Raw genomic sequence first — 8,888 nt, forward strand, 5'->3', positions numbered from 1 at the left:
GGCACTGTGAGCGCTGATGCCCCCTGGTCCCTTGAGCCCCATTAGACTAATGGTGCAGAAGTCCATAGTCCTGCAGATGTGCAACTTCAATGCAGCTGTGGTGATGGGGATGGCATCTTTCATATCAAAGCCAATGTCACATCCTGCCAATGTCACATCCTTTCTTTCTTTTAACTACTCTTTTTCAAGGTTTTAAAAAAAAAATACCTTTCACAAGTTTGCATTTATCACACAATACATAGATTTAAACTTGCCTAGCCCAGCTACTAAATCGTTATAATATGATTTAAATAGACACTTACTTTTATGTTTAGCTATTACTGAGAACTTCATTCTTCATGCGGCATATACAGAGAAGTGAGAAAGTATAAATGAACCAGTGCCATTAGCTAAAATTATAGGCTGGTTTAATGAAAAACAGCAGCCTCGCCTGTCTGTTCCCATTAGAATAACTCAATTCTACCTGAGCAATCCATTTTAGTATTTATAGAGCACCCTTTGCCATAATAACTAAAGGCCCAACTGCTGTATAATTCAGAAGATTTAGATTTATTTTGAAAGTCACCCAGAGATATATTATTTAAGCTAGAAAATACCCCCATTGCTGACCACTTTCAGAGTTTCATCACATGACTAATGCTATATAATGTTAAGTTGCTGTGCTGGAACAAAAACAAACTTGGGAGGCAAGAATGCTGCTTTATTTTTATAGAACCCAAGAGAAAGAGATGACAGATGGACAGACTGACATGGTGACATGGTTAGCCTTTGCCTGGGCAGGTTTGCCACTCATTTCAATAAAGATGGAAGCTCCATGCGCAAAATTCTGCAACCTGAATAAATCATATATGTTTGTACAGGATGCATAATTTATTCTGCTTTGCTTAGACATGGTTGGCAGCAAAGACTATGGAGACCAGAAAATTCCTCTAAAATAAAACCCTCTAAAATGGTCTCTGAAAGGTACCCCACCTCATTCTTTCTGAAGTAACATTAGGTATTGGCCCTATTCAGATACAGCAACTGTTACCCTGCATGTGCCTGATCTCGTCTGATCTCGGAAGCTAAGCAGGGACAGGCCTGGTTAGTACTTGGATGGGAGACCGCCTGGGAATACCGGGTGCTGTAGGCTTATACCATAGTCTTTCGAGACTGAAGGTTGCCAACCATTCTATTCAGATATGTGGCGGGTGCATCAGGCTCATATCCTCTAACCCTGCTCGTGTCTTCCATGTGTTAACCTGTTTCTCTATAGAGCCTATATGTAACGTGTGCATGCTCAGGCTTCCTCTTTGTGCCCTGTACCATATCCAAATACAATGAGAGCATCCAAGTTGTATAATCTGTACAGTAGACAGAATATGTATGTGATTCCAGCTGCCATCCCCCTCCCATGCCTTCAGAGATCATTTGAACAGAGCTACGGCCAATATGCTATGCATTCATTTCTATTGAGAAATCAAATACTTGCTGTTAGAAAATAAAGAGTAAATTCCAATATTGGTATATATCACCAATATGTCTTGTATGTCGGTGTCACCTGGGCCCAGCCCTGGTGGCCAGGAGTTCCCAGGAGAAGGGGTCTCCTCAAGAGTAGAGGCCTCCTCAGGGGTAAGACCCAAGTGCTATCAGGATTGGGGTCCCCAGCAGAACACCTACCTGGAAGTAGGGCCGAGGACCAGCTGTGAACAGCAAGCAGGCATGTGGTCAGAAGGGGTGGGGCTGGACAAACCTGAGGGTGGCTTCAAAAGGAGCCTGGAGAGCAAAGGGAGAGGTCGCTGCTCTCCAGAGGGGAGTAAGGCCAGAGGGAAGCCAAAGGGGGATAGTCACCCCTGCCTAAGGGGAGAGAGTGAGGCCCCCAGAGGGATGGTGCTGACTTCTTCCCAGGAGAGAGGAGGCTGGGGTGGAGATCTACCTGATCCAGGACCCGCCTGGACCCTGGGGGTGAATCCAGGAGAGACGGGGCTATGGAGACAAGGTCTCATAGCCACCTATACCCCAGGGTGGCCAGTTGATCAGAGGGCAAGCACAGAGGTACCGAGGGTCCTCCCAAGGTCAGCCAGCCTGACCCCGACCTGCGGGGCTGCAGCCATCAAGAGCCCGGACCCCTGGCCAAGGGACACTGGTCGGAGAGCTCAGGCTGGAACCACAAAGTGGCAGAAAGGGTCGGGACCAGAGTCTATTGGACAACGACAGCATGAGTCTGCATAAGGTTCGGCGGCCTGTGAAGTAACAGGCCCCATGAATGTAAAACGGCTGACACTAGTAAACCGCCTATGTAGAACAAACTGTATCTGTCTCCCATCCTTCATTCCACTGCTGACCACAACACATTGACTGGGTAAGCCCCCCATGCTCGGTAGCTACCCCAGGGGCGGGGCCTCCTCCCACCATGGACATTACAGTCAGATACATACAATTCAATTTCAATTTCAGCAACCTTTAATGGCATAGCAAAAAGAAAAAAGAGCTACAACATACACACAACATACATAATTAGTTAAATAGATAAATAAACTGCACCAATACAAACCATCATTAATTATATATAACCACAGAGAGATTATGCCCACATGCGCCAATCAGGACTGCTTGGAACTATTAGCAAGAAGGACCTTTGTGAGGAATTCAGCAACGAGAGATGTAATATCATGCGAGAAGTTGTGTAGAAGAAACGCTGCGAGAAGATGAGGGGGGCCAGAATAATTAGAGATAACAGGGCCCAAAATGGAGCAGCGGAGTTTGTTGAATGTTGGGCAAATACAAAGAAAATGGATAACAGAATCAGGCTCAATACCACACCAGTTACAGCGCCTTTGATCAAAGGGAACCAGAGAGTAACGGCCATTCAACATCGCGGAGGGAAATATGTTAAGCCGAGCTAACATAAAAGCCCTCCTCTCAAGGGGGTTCACAAGAAGTTGGAAATAGGAATGGCCATTGGCTAAAGCGGGAGAGATTCCATAATAAATGGGGGAACAGATCCGGTTCATGTTAGAAAATATCCACCGGTGTTCAGACTCCTGGAGTCTCTCAAGAATGTGGGATAAAGCCTGATCAAAGTTGTAATTAAAAAGAGAGTCTAAAGAAATGCCAAGAGAGGCTAATTTAGAAATACAAAACACAGACCAGGAAGATTGAAAGGGTCTTTAAGTAAATAACCAAGGAAAGAATCAGGATCAATCTTAAAAAAAAGACGTAGCCAAAATTTAAAAGTAGATTTCCAGGCCAGAATGGAAGGAGGATGAATACTAAGCTCAAAAGCCAGAGTGGCCAACTTAATATAATTGGGGACCCCAAGGATCCGCCTAAAGAAAGAGGCTGCCAGCTGGTCAATTTTATTGGACAAGGCCTGAATCCAAGTTGGGACCCCATAAAGCAGACCAATTTGGCATTAAAAATTAAAAGAGCTGCTGGAACGTACTGATTGCCTGATGAATAGTGGAATTTGGAGATTGCAGCAATTAGGTGGGAGGAAGAGGTAGTCACGAAATTCCTATGAAAAGACCATTTGAGCTGGTAGTGTAAAAAAATTCCAAGATATTTAAAGATTTTTACTTGTTCAATGGGGCAGTTGTTAATTGCCCATTGAAGTGGCCTCCATGATTTGGAAAAAAACCAAAATTTTGGTTTTATCCTCATTAATGGCTAGATTATTGTGCGAACAATAAGATTGAAAATAAAATTAAAAGACAGTCGAATACATACATATGTAAGATACGTAAGATACATACATACGTCGGATACATACATACGTAAGATACATCACATAACATCCTTCCTTCCAAGCAGCTTAAGGTGATATACATCCCATATCTATCATCAAATCTATTCTCTAAAGAAGTCAGTGATTGGCAGGGCCCATGAGAGGGAGTACAGGGGGTAATTTGTACCCAGACCCAGGGTCAAAAAAGGGGCCTAGGAGCCAAAGGAGGGGCCCAGAAATTTCCTGGGATCTTACTTATTTTCAGATCTCACCTGGACATGCTGCTCCTGTGGGATGCTAGGGACGCTACCATGGGGGCATGGGGATGGATGCTGCTACAAGCCATGTGCGCCAGGCTGAGGAATGCATGCATGAAGCTCCTGAACACAGTGTCACATCTGGGAGGAAACTGGCCTGCTATGGTAGCTCTTTGGCTTGTAGATTCGCTTACCATGAAGGAGTGTGTAGGAGCTCAGGGACACAGCTGTGGGACTACAGCTGCTGCAGAAGTAAGTTTTAGAACCCACAGGATACTTTTCATTCTTCTGTGAGCCTAAATACAATGATGCTAATCTTCTGCAATGATTTTCTATATTTAAAAGATTTTAGAAAGACTTAGAAATGTGTTTGATTTTCTATATTACTGTATCTAGCTGCTGACGCTGCGCGGGCAGGCAGACCTGGGCTCCTCATTGGGAAGCCTGGCTGTTTTCCGAGCTGTTGGCACCGTCCCCCTGCCCCGTTTTGCCCCCCTCCTCACCCCCATTTTGCCCACACCTGTTGTCACTTTCCCCCCGTTCTGTTTCACCCCTTCTTCTCCCCCTTTGGGAAGGGTCCAAAAGAAACTTTGTCCCCCTGATAAAATTTCTCTCAGAGGACCTGATGATTGATCTAAGGTTAACCAGTAAGCCACATGCATAAATAGGAATTTGAATATCCAATCTCCGTCCACTACCTCAGGGTGATTCTGTTCTAGCACATTTATGTGGCAGGTTCCAAATTCCATGTGTGTAATCGAACAGGAATGAAATAAACATATGAAATAAAGTTGCACTGGAAAGTCTGGAAACAAAAATGTGATTTCAAGACACACAAACCCTGATCAAAGCCCCAACAACTGGACTGTTCTACCTCTCTGCTGTCACTTTTATAAACCCTGGATTTTGTCAAGACTGGGTTTTAGCTGTGACATGCATTAGATTGATGGTTTCTGCTAGGAAATGGATTGGCCTGTCATTTAAAAAAAAACTAAATTCTGGGGATTTGGTGTTTACATATTCAGAAAATATGACAAATTAAGCCCCAAACAGAACAAGATTGTGTTACACATTAGCAATTATTTCCCTGATGTGTGTCACTCTCACTTTCCTGGTCTACTTTAACTGCCATTGAAAAAGTAAACAAAAGACAGCAAGCAAAAGAAATAGTTCCACTCCTGAATCCAGGATGGTGGGGGTTCCAGTGAGTTTGGAATTTTTTATCTTTTTTTTTTTTTTTTTTTTGCCAGAGGCAAAATAAGTTCATTATATTTGAACTGAGATTGGTGGAACAAACAGAGTGCACAGGATTTGATGACTGAAGGCACACCTTTGAATGCACTCAAAATCTAAAGGACAAGCCAGAGTGTCCTGCTCAATCAAAACACTCACAGAAATCTTGAGGACAATGAAAAGGGTTTCTGATACTCCCTAGATTTCTCTGATCTCACCCATCTCTAATCTCTCTGAATTTAAGAAACTAACCCAGCAGGAACTCTCCCTCCAATTAGCTAATAGTTGAGGTAGTCTTTACATTTTGTTTACATGAGAGAGCATTTAAAAATGAAATACTCCCTTCAGTCTGAAGTGGTCCAACCCATTCCATCACCTCAGGATTCAGCCTCCTCAACCTCCTGTATGTGTAGACCAAGCCTCATTTATCAGGGCAATGAGAATGTCTCATCTTTATTTGAGACATTTGCGGACTTTGACTTTTTCGCCATGCACTGAGATGCAGGCACCTCGTTTGAAGCAAAAGGGAACGTCTCTGTCTGTTCACTAACTGGGAAAAGTAGAAGATAAGTGCCCTCCATTTTGTGCTGGCACTTGTTCTGTGCTGTTTAAAGGGCATTTAATAACTGGCTACTCAGGCAACCCACGGAGACAGATTTCCGTTGTGCCGAAACTTCACGGCATAAAAGGGCTTTGCCATTTATATATCATTAGCCGTTCTGTGGAGCCTCCTTTCTCTCTGAGCTGAAATTGCCTTGCAATACTTTATAAAAAGTGACAACCTATTAGGATCTGAGCCTCACAGATCAGTTCCCACACAAGTTCTACCAGGGATGCATAAGAGCTGGGAGGCGTGTGTCGTCTGACCTCTTCCACACCATCCAACTCCTAGAGCTTTTCCCTGTGCTCCCTCACACATTCCCATTGCACACAGCAAGTATTAACATTTAGTAGCAGGTATCCCTAATAGCATAGCTTAGGACAGATGTGTCCATTTGAAAGGCCAGAGAATTCGACAGTAGGAGTATTATCACACCCTCCACTCTTTTTTGCTTCATGCATCATCAGGGGCTGAATGAAAAAATTCCATCCTTGTCTTTTCAACACAGAAGCCTCACAAGAAGACCACTATCAATACTCTGCAAAGTCATGCTCAAAGGCACTGCAGCTTGGAGGCCTCTTTCATTAGTGCTAACCATTGAAACTATTATTAGCAAAAGTTATGAAATCCTTGGCCTCAGCACTCAATCCTTCACTGCAGTTCCATAACAGCTGTGCCACACACTGCTACTTCACTTTGATTCTCGCATATGACTCTTTATAACATTATTTCCCCCTCTCTCGCCCCCCATATACCCCAAATAACAGAGCAAGAGTAGGCAATATATTTGTAAAGTAAAAGAAGAAAAAAGTGCTTTCCCCTCTCAACTTCAGCTAAGTTTGCTAACTACACATGACCCAGTAGCTGTCTTGGGCATGTACTTTGACATGGGAAAGGTGAGATATACAGATTTTTCAAATAAATAAATATTTATTTTTTAAAAAAACTATGCTTTTAAAAAAACTATGCTTTTTAGGGATGATAAGACAGAGTGATCTGTGTGGTGAGGCTTTAGCTTTTGCCCCACCATAATTTTGACCCTGATTTTGGCCTCCGGTGCACAATTTTAATTAGAAAAAATATTGTCCTAATTGACTTTTAATGGGGACAAAGCACTAAAGACCGTTTACCCTCTGCTGCACTTTCACCCAATTTCACCTCCACACAGTATGCTATAGATTTAAAAACAAACAAACAAACAAACAAAAAAACACTAGGCCACATTATGTGTTCCACATAACATGCTATTTGATCCTAACTCAAGCACTAGTAAAAATAATTTGTAACTTTTTGCTCTGTGGAGTTTCCCTGAGGAAAAATTCAGAAATAGAAAAAAGCATGCTTTAAATAATGAGCTTCTTTTTGTAAGCCCTAAAATCCAATGATTCCCAAACTGTGCGCCACAGCTCTGTGGGGAGCTGCTGAAAATAGTCAGGCACACCATGGAAAGTGGCATCACTAGAAGAAGGTGATGCTATCACAGCGGTATAGGTTGATATGTCGCCCTCCGGGGCCTGTGAAATCCACCCACTAGGGAATAGGCCATGTTGTCAGAGTACAGGCCAAGCAACTTGTTGGCGGAGGCCCCGCATGACCTCAGAGAGCACACAAGTATATGCACAGTGTTGAGTCAGCCATCATCATGCTAGCTCTTTGCCTGACAGTGGCATGGCAGCCTGGAGCACCGAGCTGCATGGAAGAGCACCAGTAAGATTACCTCTTTACCCCCTTCCCCATTTGCAAAAGGGAAGCACTACCTCACCAGCCAAGCAAATGGCTGACTGAGGTAAAGCATGTATGAGGAGGCGGCCACAAAATTGAGATGGGAGATGCTTGATCAGATTTGGTGATGGGCAGCACAAGCTTGTGCAGATTGCCTATTCTGTCCCTCCGGGGACGCAGTCTGCCCACCCCCTGCCCATTCTCAACTCTTCCCCACCCTCTTCTGCCCTCCTGCCACCTGACTGACTTTGCTCCATCAGCGATCAGTAGTGGATGCTCCAATGCATGCAGGAAGGTGCAGGTTGAATGGCAAGCTCACGGAATGCCTTTTGCAATTGGAGCTGACTACTATACAGCAATCTGGCAGTGGAAGAAATCGACCAATGTCAAATGGTGAGTATAAGACTGGGCTGTCAGTTAACTTTTTATTTAATGGAACTCTGGCATGAGTGACTCTTAGCTGGACTAAAGTCCATCTTTAATCTGCCTTTACATTATGTTCTTTGCAGAAGGAAATGTTATATTTTCCTGGCTGAACGTCTCATTTTCAATCTTTCCCAATTTATTTCCCACTACCAGCTAATATTATCTGCTTAAGTATTTCCTTACCAATTTGCAATTAAGATTTTTTTTTAATACACTTTATTCGCATGTTAAGATTTTGATTTACCCCATAGGATGGGGGAAAGGAATAAAACGTTGGGTGTTTTCATGAACAAGGCATTGCTTCAATAAACAACCATCAAGCCCTGACAATCACTTAAACCCACCCAGGCAGAATATCATTATTGCACGCCAATCAACCAGATGGAATAGCATTTTTCAGACGATAGCTTCTGAGTTCTACAGCCAAGATCCAGGAATGATTGGCATATCCATATCATAGAAGTAGCTAATTAAAACAACATTGCGGGGTCAAAATTGGCTTCACTTTGCAGTTAGGAAGGCTCAGCAGAAATTAAATGCATTCATGTAATTCTAGGAGGATTTTAGTTTCTTCAGTAACAGTAAAAGAGTTTGATGAGTAAACTGTTATCAATAATGTGGGATTAAGCCTAGAGTAATGGCAATTTTCCTGAGTATAAATTGGAAGTTTCTTAAAAATTTTCCTCCAGTTTTTTGAACCTTAGAAGCCTCAGAGAATTTTGTGAAAGGTATGTGAGCATAGCAAGGCCAATGTGAAAGTTGCTGTCAGCACTTTGATAAGGAATAAATTATAGATTAATCAAATAGGGAATTTCTGAATCTGCTATGAAGTCATAGATTATGGCCGCAATCCTAACCAATTTTCCAGCACTGACGTAAGGGCAATGCAACTCCAAGGTAAGGGAACAAACATTACCCTACCTTGAGGAGGCCTCCGTGACTG

At 43.1% G+C, this 8,888-nt stretch overlaps 1 pseudogene; it reads left to right on the forward strand.

The window, feature by feature from the left end:
- The first annotated feature begins 1,012 nt into the window (after nt 1-1,012).
- Nucleotides 1,013-1,132, forward strand: LOC136638058 (5S ribosomal RNA; annotated as a pseudogene).
- Nucleotides 1,133-8,888: the final 7,756 nt, after the last annotated feature.

Source organism: Tiliqua scincoides, chromosome 1 (assembly GCF_035046505.1).
Source record: "Tiliqua scincoides isolate rTilSci1 chromosome 1, rTilSci1.hap2, whole genome shotgun sequence".
Taxonomy (NCBI): domain Eukaryota; kingdom Metazoa; phylum Chordata; class Lepidosauria; order Squamata; family Scincidae; genus Tiliqua; species Tiliqua scincoides.